Genomic DNA, 14,090 nt, shown 5'->3' on the forward strand with positions numbered 1-14,090 from the left:
GCACACGGTTCGTTCTTTCACCAAATGTGTAGATTACAGTGCACAGTATTAGAAAAATCGGTATTCTTGCTTGGTGTAGGACACAGATATGTCAAGAATGAGGGTTTCTTTGAACCAGTGATCTGGGAATCTCCACATAAGTTCATTGGTTGCATCTATATTAGTCGAACCGCTGCAGTTGCCAAATTGCTGAGCAATCGGAAGAAGCTGACTGTTGTTGACTTTGAAGAAAAAATGTTTCACGACAAATAGCAGACTATCCAGTTGACCGAATTCTCACGAAGTCATCTGACACATAAGGTGAAATCATTCGCTTGAAAGACATTTATTAGAACCTATTGATTTTCTATTTCCCCTTGTTTCCAACAGTCTCTACATCTGGAAGCGGGCTCCCTCGACTACTCTGAAGAATATTATGCCATGAATGTGTGAGGTATTTCGACAGAGTAATGAAATTGCGAATTCAGCGTTCATTTCAGTATTGTGCTTCCCCACCACAGCCAACATTAAGCGGAATCCCTCACTGAAACCGCTTTAATGCTGCTACGGCCAAGAAGCTCATCCCGCATACGATTAGCCGAGAAATCGGGCCGCTTGCCAGTCCAGCATCAAGACGAGCTCTGAGTGGTCGAACAGCCAGTCGTGATTTAGTGTTTAGCAAATGACGGCTGTCAACGCCGCTTCCAGGTGTCAGAATTTCGAGAATGTTGTCGCTGTATAGACTTTATAAACGACGCGCTGTACATGTGTTTTTGACCTGGTTTTGGCGTTAATGCATGTTGTGAACCTGTGGTTGTTGTTTTGACGGGAACGCTAGCTTGGAAGCTTCAGACAGGGAACTGAGCTGAGAGAATACCGTTATTATAACCAGCCACAATGAGCCGGTCAGCCACAGATCTTCTCACCAAGGAAACTACTCATGACCGGTTGACTCATGTCGGACATCCACGGTTAGCTGTTTTGACAGTCACTATGAATAATAGCATAACAGCCTTAAGTTGTTTTATCGCTAAAAATTCATGGAAAAATTCCTTCGCCTCTAAATCACTTATCGGCAAACAACAACCAAGCGGTTGCAATCTATTAGACACGAAGGTAAACATATCATCTACACAGTTTTTGAAAACTGGACATTCCCAAGCGTCGCTTTGAGCATTCTCGGTTGTTGTGTCAACATTAAAAAAGTATAAACGAACACTGCAAAGCGGTTCCATCGTTTGTGTAGTAATCTCCATCCCCCTTCAGCTATGGGAGAGGAGCCTGGACACCGAACCCTAGACTACTTGCGTGCTTCATCAGTAATATACACCGCCACACTGGTAGTAACTGTAACTGGAATGCGTTTAACAGTAGAGTTATTACTACACTGTGATTGGTTTAGCTAGGTTGGTTGCTGTTGACGTTAGATTGTGATTTTTCAGATTCACCGCGAAAACTGTCTTCGTGTTCGCTGGGAAACTGCCAATGACCAGCTGTCGATTCCAGGCTAAGTCAACCACAATAAGTTTGTTGCACTCAGTCTAGTGGGTACGGAACTAGTGATGAGGCTCCCAGCGATATTACAAAAGTCATCTGGATATGGGCTCCCAGCGATATTACAAAAGTCATCTGAATACATCTGCGTGATTAGCCCCCAACTATGAGACTGCGAACAAAGACAATGGAACCATCCGCGAATTGTCCGTTGGTAGTGAAACTGACCGGAAAGAGCACTCGGAATCAAACTGTCTTTTGATTTATCAGCAGCAAATAGATGTCAAAGTTTATTAAACATGTCATCTGGCTAGATAGTTGCTTTTTGTGTCCTCTGAGAAGGTATTTATTGAAACAAAACAAGAATGCTTCATCTTGGAGATGGACCAGTGAGATATATCTGACACAAGTTCCCGGTTAGTTAGACTGCATTAGCAACTGACTGTACGATTACGGTGCTACTGTGTCTCAACAAATACAAAAATAATTGCCCTGTGTTTGATGAATCTTCCAACATATGAAAGTAAGCTTTACCGGTTGCAGTTTTCTATAGCACGCACAACGATTCTTCACTTATCCAAAGTGTACTCGTTGGTTTTCTCAGTTTAAGACGGACTGGTGATAAAGACACTGTTCCGGGTTTGATTAGAAATAGCCCGGGCAATCAAGTGTTTCACTCATGAGAAAACACCAGAAAATGTGGTAAAAAACTTCTACAGAAAGGAAATCTCCTTGGGAAACACAAGTGCGAACCCCTATCGGACTTTATACATTTGACTTACCCGAAATTATGCGGTTACGTGAAGCCACTTTAGCAGATTTTGTCGGGCTTTGATCAATCCTTTTACTTCACAAGGGTATAAACGGTAGTTTACACCTAGTGTCCTCAGAATCACCACTACCAATGATTAATTGATGCACCATCAACCAGGACTGAACATAAAAATTATTTTATTTGCAGTAATCTTATCTGACCTTGCATAAAATTTCTCTCCTGTGGGCTGCATTTGCTAATGTAAAGCATCTTGCCACCTTGCATTACAACCACAGTCGAAGGTTAAATCTGAAAAGTACCACCAGACCAAAATGAATTATTATTGGAAAATGGGTTATTAATATGCTACCCCATTGATAAAGCTAATCTATATGCGATACTGGTTGCAAATGTATGAGGTTCCTAGTGATATGTCTCCGTGCTCAAAGCTTAGACTTACTTAGAGATTAGAATAGAAAAATACGGAAACAGAAGACTGCGTTTGTTGTGGAATTTTGATGCTAAATCGGTTCGTGCCATCACGTGATAGGTCGTGCTGCAGTAGCTAGACGCCACCATATCTGACTCAGGCCCCTGAGAGAAGTCGCACTCGGCTAAGTGCAAAATTAAGTAACCACTTCTGTCGAAAATTGTCGATTACAGAGGAATGATTTCAAAAAAAGATATGAATTTCAACGTAAGTTGAGAACCTCAGATACCTCAAAAGTTTATTGGTTACTGTCACACGAAAGCCAGCCGTTTATATAAAACGGAAGTATTGTGTGGAAATAATCCCACTCGCAAATTAAATTAATGTTAAACGGAGATTCAAGTGAATCTTGGTAGCCACAGTTGTGTCCTATTGGTAAATTCACGTGCGACCTCACTTGTTTTGAGTTTAATTGATCATTGTTTAAGAAATTAGATTTGCCTGATGACAAACAGAATGTTGATATTTTGAGGCCCAATTCTGTTGATAAATTAGTATTTGTCTCGAATTACAATATACCGCCATACTCATGAAATTATATACATAGGTAGTATTAACGTAATAAGACTTGACATAATCTGTAAAGGCACCCATGAAGGGGATAACTTTCATACCGGTCAGTCATATAAACGTGAAGACCGATAAGTAACTCAGCTGTTAACAGTAGGTGTCTCTAGGTTAGAAACATCTTTCACTTTCATGCAATTACTGTGGTTTCTCCGAAATGTTCTTGGAGGTGGGAGCGTTTCAGGGTTCGTAAAAGCGAAATGTCAATCTCCTTTCTACGCGTGATAGCATCGTCCACTATGACATTTGTATCAACAGTTCGTAGAAGAGGTTTAATAGACAATACCTTTTTTGGGTCATCGAGCCCCTGATTTCTGCGAAAAGCACCTTTTGTTGCAGGTACTGGATATTGGTATTGGGTATTTACAAAATGTGTGCGGTAATTACAGTGATTCTGCCACCAACAGCAGACTATTCTGCGTGCGTTATTTTCTTCAGGAATTATTCGTTCTTTACGGTCCACAATATCCTTTATGAATCTCCTTGGCATGCTCTTTGCAATCACGCCCTCCCTTTTGATATCTACCATCCACTTTTTGCTGGTTACTTGTCAATAGGGGTGTCTTAAAGGCACTCACTTAGAAGCGTTCATTCAAGCTTAGATACATTTATGCCTGGCTAGCAAAGCTTCTTATGGTTTATACATGTTTGATCAAAATAGCCCAAACGAATTTGAAATTTTGCTTCACGGCAATGGAGACGTAGGTTTGCAGTTAGTTGGGAGACACTTGGAACCATTCGAGAAGCCATTGTTTCAGAGAAGCTTGAAAACCTATAAACTGCTTTTTGAATCGCAACCTGTAAACCATGGATCTAGTATCCACTGGTAAGACATCAAGGCGGCTGCTCTGAATTGCAGCCAATCACGAGATAAAGAATCACTGCACGTGTCTATCTTAGTGAACCAATCAGAGAGTGGTAAATGTTCTGCGTGGGTGCGGCGGCTTGTTGCGCCTTCTCTGAGCAATCATGAGGCTGCTCACTCACGTGCACATCACACTTGTGGCTGTTGTCCTCCGGTGCGAAAAAATTCACGCTTTCTGAGTGTCACTCTCGTGGATATTTTGGATTTATGTTGGGGACCGCTCCAACATTTTTCTAGGTAACGCAGCGTTCTAACATTAACGGAGCTCAATGGCTTCGGAAGCGGCGGACCCAGGAAAGAGCAGGAGAAAGACTAAAATGACATTTTTGTCTGGTTCTAATAAACGCAAAACCAAACAAGGAGAGGAAAACGACAAAAGGGGATCGATTGGTTCTCCAGGTGCAATTCGGCCGGCACAAAACATTGAAGTACCTTCAGAATTGTCGTATGAATCGGTTGCAACAAAGGATGGAGGCTCGCTAATATTCCTCAGAGTGTATTGCGAGAGGGTGAGACGTGGCGACCACTTTAAGACAGTCAGGGTGTACAACAGCACGACAGCCGAAAAGTGTATCAGAGATTTAATAGAAACCTACTACATAAAATTTGGTGATCCCTCAATGTATCAGCTCTATGAAGTTATGGGAAGTATCTCACAGGCAGTCGGCGTCAAAACAGACACTGGAGATGGTCTACTGTTCAAGGAAGTGAAGGTTCGTAAAATAGAACCACACGAAACGGTCCAGGAAATATTTTCGACCATACACCCTGGCACAGGGCTCACACGGCGTATAGAGTTGCGCGTTGGTGAGAACAAAACTGGTGGAAGCCGATACAGTGTTGGATCAAGTCAAGATAGTCTTCCCCAACTAACTGATGAGCCTGGTTTGAGGAGATCTCTGACTCCCGGAAGCACAAGACTCACTTTTCGCGACTCACGTGCAAAAAGAAAGTCCAGTTTCGAACATTCACCAGGTGGACCATACTTGCTTCTGTTAAGAGGAAATGACCCTACTAAAGACGTGTTATTTCACGATCTTGGTCCGCTCATCTATAGTGAAAATCATTCCAACAAAAAAACGGTAGGATTTCATCCTAGCGCAGATATCCGACTTTTTTCTGCTCCCAACATTACATGCTCACCAGAGAGGCTACAAATTATCGCGAAGTTAGTCGGAGAGGACATCCCATTAACAGTTGATGGGCCAAACATCTTAAGTGGAGCTATTTATCTTGAATCTGCCGGTAGTAATATGAACAACGGGTACTCCCCTCTTCTCACACCTATTTCAATCAATAACGAGATTCTGACAGGCCCGGATGGTTTCCAGTTCGAAAGGCGTATGCTGCACCCTGGAGACTTTATCTACTTTGGTTCCAGTAAGCAGGGTTACGTGTTTCTGTTCAAAGATCCTAGATGGATACCGGATTATCGATTAGAACTGGCACTTACAAGTTCCGTTTACGATGCTGGAACAGAAACTCCTCAAAGGTGCGGAACATTGGGCTCATTGTACCGAGGACGGAACTCAGACCGCTCAAGCGATACAGACTCCTCGCTTTCCGCATCTTTGAGACAAAAGACTTTATTGTCCTCACAAGTTCCAGAACAAATTCCTAGAGCTGCGTCATTACGCCAGGTTATTATCGATCTGTTTACCCACCCATTACCCGGTTGCTCACAGAACACCCGCCAGGCAATGGACCCATTTGAGCTGCCTCCCTGGTCGAAAATTGAGCCCTGGCGTTCAGCCTGCCTGTTCTCTCACATTTTGCGATTTACTGCTCAGTTTGTGGTAAAAATTAATTGTCCAATACCAAACAAGGATGTTGAAGAAACGCATCACAAAATCATTCGTGAGTATGCCATCAACCGAATAAAGGATATGCGCTCACTACTTCTGGAATGTCATCAGAATGTGTCCAACGTAAGTCCTGAATCCTGTTCGGCACACATCCGAATGTCATAATAATTTTACAAAACAAAAACTCTGCATATGGTTATTTCCGCAAATCCCGTTTGGAAAGAGGCAACTAGTACGTTATGTTTCTCGATTATCAAAACCGGTCGTCCCCAAATTTAAGGCAATAGTAAGTAGATCATTTCCAAGGGTAAAAAATTCCAAACTTTTCTAATACGAAACGAATTGATCGGGTAGCAGAACGAATAGACTGGGTCTTAATTTTTTAGCTTTTGTGATCGTGGTCGCCGAATTGGGCTCAGGGTGAATTTTGGACAAAACTGGTCGATTTTTACCTGTCATTCGGATGTTTTTCCTCAGATGAAATGGCCGCCTCCTCTCGCTACAGTTTAAGAATACAGCTATTACCTGCCGAATCACAGTTGATATCTGAGTTGAAAAAATTCTTCAGGGGAATTACTTTTGTCATTCACTTCTACGGGAGTATATTAGCCATGATCTCCATCACTACCGTTGAGAGCCCTCATCACATTATCTTCGCGTAGTTTAAACACTGTTCGACTTGATGTTGTCTCCGTAATAAAGTTATATGTATACACATGAACTATTTGTTGAAGGTTGACGTTGTCCTACAGCGTGTGCAATAATGAATCCCGTCCTGTCTGGCGTACAGCTGTTTTCGAAAAGTGCTAGGGGGTATGTAACAGATGTAATATTACTCCACAATTTTCGTTCAATTTCTTTCTTGTCACGACAGTACATTTGCTAGATGCAGCTTGCGCGGCACAACGACAATAAAGTTTGCACAAACAATGATAAGATCAGAGAGCAACACTACTTTTTATCATTCATTGCCTTCTTGATTCACAGATACTTTGCAATGCATGAAAATAATCTAACTTCCTTCATGCAGTCCAGGCTAGAGAAACTGCCATCTTGATGTCAGCCCATTTGTTTCGTCACTGGGTGCTGAATTTACCGGGTCATCTAAAGTCGACCCATATATGGCTAATAAGTATGGTACAGTCGTTAGACGAGTGCAACGCAAAAACTGTTTTCACTTTGGAGAATCCGGTTTTTTGTGTTCAAAAGTCATTTATACACCTGATTTTGGTGCATAGTTTTGTTGACTGTGTCTGAAAAAGCTAGCACCCAGCTAAACTTTCATCGTTTCTTGGCGACAGGTTCAGGCACTAAGAAACACCACTTTTAATACCATCTGTCCGTCAATCACTGACCATCGTCTGGAGGCGCGACATGAAGTGCGAAGCTCAAATATGTTCTCCACTCTATTAACTGGGGTGTTTTCCTACGACACGATGTTGTGCACAAGGTAGAGGTGTGAGCGGACGCCAGAAAGTTCAACCTTTCGGCATTCTGTGGTTTCCTTATCTTAAATATCCGGTCAGAGTTCCAACATACCTCAGGGTCTCTGCGAGGAGTGGAGATTAATTAGGCGGAGTCTTCTGTCTGAACTGGTCAGCGGTTATTTACGTCAAGAATTCGCACCCAAACTTCAGTGAACACTTCTCATCGTCCAAATACATGGTAGTAATATGCAAAAAGTCTGTGAGCTTCCACCAGTGTCAGGTCAAATTGGGGGTAAAAACTGAGCACCTGTTGAACTCAAAAAGTTGACTTCTTGTAGTCGTACGCCTAAAGAAGTTTTCTTCCAGGGGAAAGTACGGTTAATGCGCCTGTATGCTGTAAAATAACGAAAGACTTCGGTTAGCCCGGTGAAAGCGTTGTCCACCCGGAAGTCAAATTATACGCATTTTCAGCCAGACAATTTCACAGATCGTCTAATGCAACTTGTCGTCACACACTGAGAATTCTGTGCGTCGTTGGAGCCATTCTTCCGTAATCGTGGGTGCATATGTAACATCATTTCAACACCCCAGGAGGCGATGTTCGACAGAAATGATGACCTGATTATCCGAGTGGATTAGTGGCAGGGGAATGCACCAGACATGAATCCGTCTGGTTGCTGTGTTACCGACGTGATGTACGCACTCAACGCCACCCATCATGCAGATGGCACGGGTAGACGTAGGTCCATGAACCGCGAATACCGTCCAACTCGTCATACGTGGTCTAGGTCAATGAATGGTGGTTACGGTTGCCAGCACGACGAAGTCGACAACTCTGTCTGTAGCAAAAGTTGTCACATAACCATCCGTCCTCGAAACTATGCTGCATGCGAATTTTGTAGTCGATTTGCACCATTTTTTGCCCGAGGGCTGAAAATTTTCCACGAGAAAGATTTATAAGATGGTTGAAAGCAGCCAACGAACCATCCTGATAGAGCTTCAACGCATTTGGTGGATGACAATCCAAGGTCATTGAATAATTTCGGGTGAAACGTTATACTTCGCCACACACGCCTCTACGTTGGATTCAGGCAGTGACATTCATCTAACAGTTACACATATATCCACGACTACTCTCGGTAAAATATCTGATTCACATTTGTATCCAAATATGTTTGAATGAAAAGCTTACTTAAATAATGTGCATTTGGCCTTGTTTTTTGGCATGTACAAGACTGAGAATGAAAAGTAGCCTTTCATACAAAATTGTTTGTAAAGTTGATGGAACCTCTTGAATAGATCACTACCGTTTCAAGCTTTTGAGGGCTTGTCAAGCTGCCTTAGTCTCTCGGGTTTCGTGAATTGCATACGGTACTTGATTGTCACACTTGACCAAAGCGTAGATAAACTCTTGCAAACTGAGATAGCGTTAAACGGCTACTCAGCTGATTGGGCCGCTTCATTAGATAGGATTTTGTAGACATCAGTTTATTTCCCTTTATATAAAGAATGTTAAAGACTAGAGACTCAGTTGAGGTTTAAGTTAAATGAAAACTTGTTTATCACTGGCTACAATCATGACATTATGGAGACTTGATAAAAGTAAACATGAATAATTCAACAGCTACACCTTACACTGGTACCAAATACGTTTAACCACGGGGCTCAACTGCAAATTAAAATGTATCGGGAAGATGGTACTTGTTCCAGCCTGTTTCTTAACCAAATTTTTAAACCCTTTGACCTGAAACTCCAAGTACATGTCTACAGAAACGTTCTGTGTAATTCCTCTCTCGCCTGTTGCGACGCCATGGTAACGGAGGCAAACATACTGAGTCACCGATTCGAGACGAGAAAAATCAACGGCTGTTCGGGCAAACAAATATTATCGATTGTTTGTTGTGAATGAATGGTCTAGGCACAGTCACAAAAAATTACATTTCCTGTGATCATATTTCTAAACTACGGAGTATTCTTGGGTTTAGAACGCGATAAAACTATACCTTAATCTGGTGAGTTTTTTACCATTAGAATTTCTTGTTGACCATTGGTTTTTGTTCTTTCTGGTGCTTAAAATATGAATGCCCATGCATACATAGGTTGCAATAAAATAACATCTAGCGCTGAAATACCAAAACCCTCATGATCTTAGAAACCAATTTTATCAATTTTTCCGACCAGTGAATCGAGGAAGTTATCAGTAGTGTGGTGCTCTTCTGCGCTATGATGAACAGACGCAAGCGATTTCACTGCGGTGTTTAAAAAGTTTCTTTAAATGGAAACTGAAAAGCTACTGGTACAGTTTGTCACTGTCCTAAAACTCCAGCAGCCGGGAGCTCCGAATATTACATCATCAGAGCGGGGGGGGGGTCGTTGAACACCCTGAGACAGGAGATACTATTGTTATTACAAAGGTCGGTAAAGGTAAAGTCACAGCAGTAATGTACAAGAATGACTACCTTCAAAGGGTCAGGCAACACCTCGCCAATGGATCCTATCGACAAATTATCAGTAGCGGTATATAAAAGTAAGATTAAAGTTGGTAGATATTTAAGGTCAATGATAAACCATCTATTGCAAGTGGTATCGGTTGTATTCAAAAAGTGCGATTCAACTACGAATCTATGGACTGCCGAAAGTCCACGAGGTAGATGTCCCGATAAGGCCGATAGTAGTTGGTATAGGCTCGCCACCACATGCGCTTGCCAGCTTCTTAGCTTGTATATAAAAACCACTCACAGGGGGACTCAATCACCTTCATTAGGAATTCGTACGACTTTGCCAATAAGGTCACCGGGCTTTCCTTGGAGATGGATGAAGTTCTCGTGCGGGTTGACGTAATCACATTGTGCATAAACATCCCTGAGGTGGATGCTTTTGAGGTAACTAAGAGGTTGTTACTGGCAGACACGACACTTAAGGACCGGACAGAGCTTTCAGTGGATAAGAGCTTTCGGGGCATAAGAGCGTGCTTGCATCTCGATCAGCTTGTTTTTGACACAATTGTTTATTCACAAGAGCAGGGTCTTGCCATGGAATCTCTAATATCCCCAGTTTTAGCCTTAGCCAGATATCTTTGTCCACCGAGTCTTTTGGCGTTATGTTGACGATACCTTTGTTGTAAATGAACGTGATAACGCGAACTTATAAACTGCCAGGCAATTGTATACCGGAAATGGTGGGCATAAAATGAGGATAAACAAACCAACGAGAAATATGGAAGAATAGCAAACGCTAGTCAAAGATCCAGCGATTGTAGTACACAAGTTAGACACAAAAGAGAACAGATCTGGAGAATGTGGAAGTCCTAAAAAGGGAACTGCGATTCACTGATTGCCGAGGCGGTGGAAATTACCAAGCATCACAGCGTGAATAGAATCTGGGTGTGGAACTGACGAGCGTATGGAAAGCAGTCTCAGGTGAGCCGAGTTGACACGTGACTGAGTGTGGTTGTCAATGCACATAGAATCGTTTGAAAAACAGGGGGTGGAGATATTAAGCGGACTGAAGTTCACAGGATCGACACACGCATCGGCACTGACGGACGAAAAGTGCAAACGACGTTCACTGGAAGAACTAGACCCTAAGCCGGACCCAAATTCATGTGGGCTTCCCATCGGCTTAACACTCAGAGACCCACCCTAACACAAAATCCCTTGATCGAAACCTGCCACAGGTTTAGAATGATGTAGCTGATTGGTTCTCCTTTCTCCTCAAATCTCACCCAACTTTGTAGTCTTGGCCTAACGAAGCTTTTGTGTCAACAACGAAAAGTTGTCCAGCAACAGATCTGCCGATTGTTACCAAACTTTCTCGGAAACTAATGCTTCAGTTCACTTAGAACAAAATCGAGTGGCCTAATCAGTATTACTGATGACCGAAATGGCACGCTAAACTATTCGCAAACTTTTAAATGTAGCCGGCTTTGCTTCACAATCGGGGGAGTATAATCGACCTGCCTGGCATGAATGAGCGTTTGCCGCCTTGAAATAGGTCTACTTACGTCTCTCGTCTCAGCCCTGATTTAAAAAACTTGAAGAGAACGATATTGACCTAGGAGAGGAATTCACACGAATCTTTGGTGAAGAAAATGGTGCGAATTAATCAGGACGTCAGAATCGCGTGTTTACTGTGGAACGACGGTGGTTTTACCTCGTAGCAATAGTGGCTTCATAGTGACACTTGGAGAATGAATGATGACAATTTGATCGATGATGCTAGATTTCTGTTTTACAACCAGGGGCACGCGTCGAGCGTTTGACCAATTTTTCAAGCCGCATTACTTAGTACTTACCCACGAACAGTCCAGTTTGTGAGTTGAGAAATTCTGACATTTTGTAAGACTACTCGAAAAGCGGATTTTGTATCCGTTTGCGGAAAAAATGCAGAGAAAACTGCATTGACCGCAACATTGCTACTAGTCCAATGTGATAATCAGATAAAATCCACGCTGCTTTTGAAGAGGTGTGGTTTTTCCCAATCAGCCGAAAAAATATTTGGGAAGGGTTTGGTGAACACGAGAATCACTAAATAAACATATAAAATCGATCATATTTCGTTCAAACACTCACTGTCATAATCGCACCATATAGCGAATCGTTTCTCGCGTGTTGGCTAATTGAAACATAGATATATAAGTCGCTGTTACCGCCAGATCAGGAGACACCGAAACACAAATTTGTACTTTGCACCAGCTTGGCTCCACGCGGTCGACGGCTGAGTAATCTAAAAACGGTCACATCTCAGGGCGGTCTAACTTCACATGCGAAATAATTTTTGGTGTGCAGTCATATCCCAAGCTCGCGTCGCACTGCACAAACAACATTCTGGAAATAATCGTCCATACTCATATGAGTTCTTCAAAAACTAAGACAGCGTGGATAAACTTTGTGTGTGGCCTCTTTTGACCGTATTATCAACATTTTCTCCATGAAGAGAAAAATCCGGCTGATGAGTTATAATTCCTAGCAAAATGATTGAATTTCAACACTCTTTGAGCCCTGTCAGACGTAAAATTCGCGTTTACAAATTGTTACTCAGCTCAACTTTCTTGTGCAACTTATTAAGGTAATCCGCATAGACGCCAGAAACAATGTTGAACAATGGGTCATTAATGACTGAAATCACCAACTCATAGTCCAAAAAGCTATGGGAAAAATTTGACAAATGTTGATGTTTTGTGGATTGTGTTAGGCTTTGATAATTTGAGATGCCTGGCATGCACTTTCACTAGTTTAGACTCAAGTTAATATGAAACTGACGTGTCAGTGGAGAATCCAACCACATAAGCAATGACCTGTATTCTACTGACGCGTATTAACGACTAGACTTCGAACTTGCACTGTATGGATTCTGACGTAATTGTCTAAAGGAAAAGGCCTTTTTCTAGACCAGCTCATTAGAATATCAGTGGCTCATATCGGAGTATGTTAGCAACCATATCGATTCATTTGATAGTAGCTAGAGGAACGTATTGTATTGCTGATGCATAACTTGTTGTGGTTGGGTGTTGAGTGCGCTAAGGACGACTAAAACCTGAAGTGAACTTTCTCAATCTGTCGTCACGCAAGAGTTTGCGAATTGAGAAAACGTGAAATGCACTTGTTCGCTCACCGTGCGCATGTGCGGGTAAATCAAGATAAGGATACAGGACAGTAACAAATTGGTGACAAAATCTGATATATGAGATAGTATTTTTGATATTTTCGAAATATCGTCAAACGAGTTTTCTGAAAGCTTGAAAAACAGCTATTCAGGCATTATATTGAAGGGAAAACAGGAATTCGGGAACACAGGTTTATTCAAACTGACGTGATGTGCTTTTGCTAAAAAAATAACGATGACTTGCTAGTGTATGCATAGTCTGTTTCAGGAGACAAACAGTCGCATATTTTGGGCATCTCAATCCCACGGTTTTAGACTGTTGCGAAGTCCTTTATGTTCTTTTCCCAGATTGTATACTCTAGTCCATGAAAATCCAGGATGATAATAGTCCATGAATTGTAGATTGCTGGGCTGGATTACATGTAAGGTAATCAAAATTTAAAGCGAACTTTTCTCAGAAGTTCTTTGAAGCTGTATTAGCTGGGATTTGTCGGTGGACCTCTGTTCTTCAGGTGGTCGCCTTGTTCAACAGAGGTTGTCTCACTCATTAATTAAAACCATTGTAGGCGTCAGGACGTTAACTGTCACTGGTGTATGCTGCGGAATTTACAAACGCACAGACTCCACAAGACAAGTTGTGAAGTCACTCGAAAAACACCCCAGGATTTCATGGGCGTTCAGGATCAATTTTCATTTCAGGTCCAAATTACTGACCTCATTTCTGTTTCTTCAACTTAAAATAAGGGCAAATAGAACTTTGTTAAGAAGACTTCCACGTGAGAGTTTTGGGCCGAAAATTGCTGAAGTTCTTTCTATTCGAAGTTTAGTGACTCTGGACAGTAATTCTCAAGGTGAGAGAGATCAAATAGAAAAGACTGCCATTGATGGGGGTAGCACATTCAGATGTATGATACTTAGTGGTGCAATGTGTCTATTCGTATCAGTGACACTTATCCGTACACTACGAGCCCACAATTCGGGGCTCAGAGTAGTTGAACACTCACCAGGTATAGACTGATGTAGGCCAGCGCTTCCCAACCGGATTAATGAATGGCCCATCTCAGAAATATGGATGCAGGTTCACAATGGGGATAAAGCCCCAGGT

The 14,090-nt window shown here is 42.1% G+C and overlaps 1 protein-coding gene across 1 annotated transcript in view; it reads left to right on the top strand.

The window, feature by feature from the left end:
• Positions 1 to 4,345: 4,345 nt before the first annotated feature.
• The window catches only part of T265_09513 (hypothetical protein), a gene marked incomplete at both ends in the record, with an annotated part of 50,938 nt that continues 41,193 nt past the window's right edge, over positions 4,346 to 14,090 (top strand). Inside the window, one exon of the mRNA XM_009175607.1 lies at positions 4,346 to 6,119. The remainder of the gene's footprint in view (positions 6,120 to 14,090) is intronic.

This window comes from Opisthorchis viverrini (assembly GCF_000715545.1).
Source record: "Opisthorchis viverrini unplaced genomic scaffold opera_v5_279, whole genome shotgun sequence".
Classification (NCBI taxonomy): Eukaryota; Metazoa; Platyhelminthes; class Trematoda; order Opisthorchiida; family Opisthorchiidae; genus Opisthorchis; species Opisthorchis viverrini.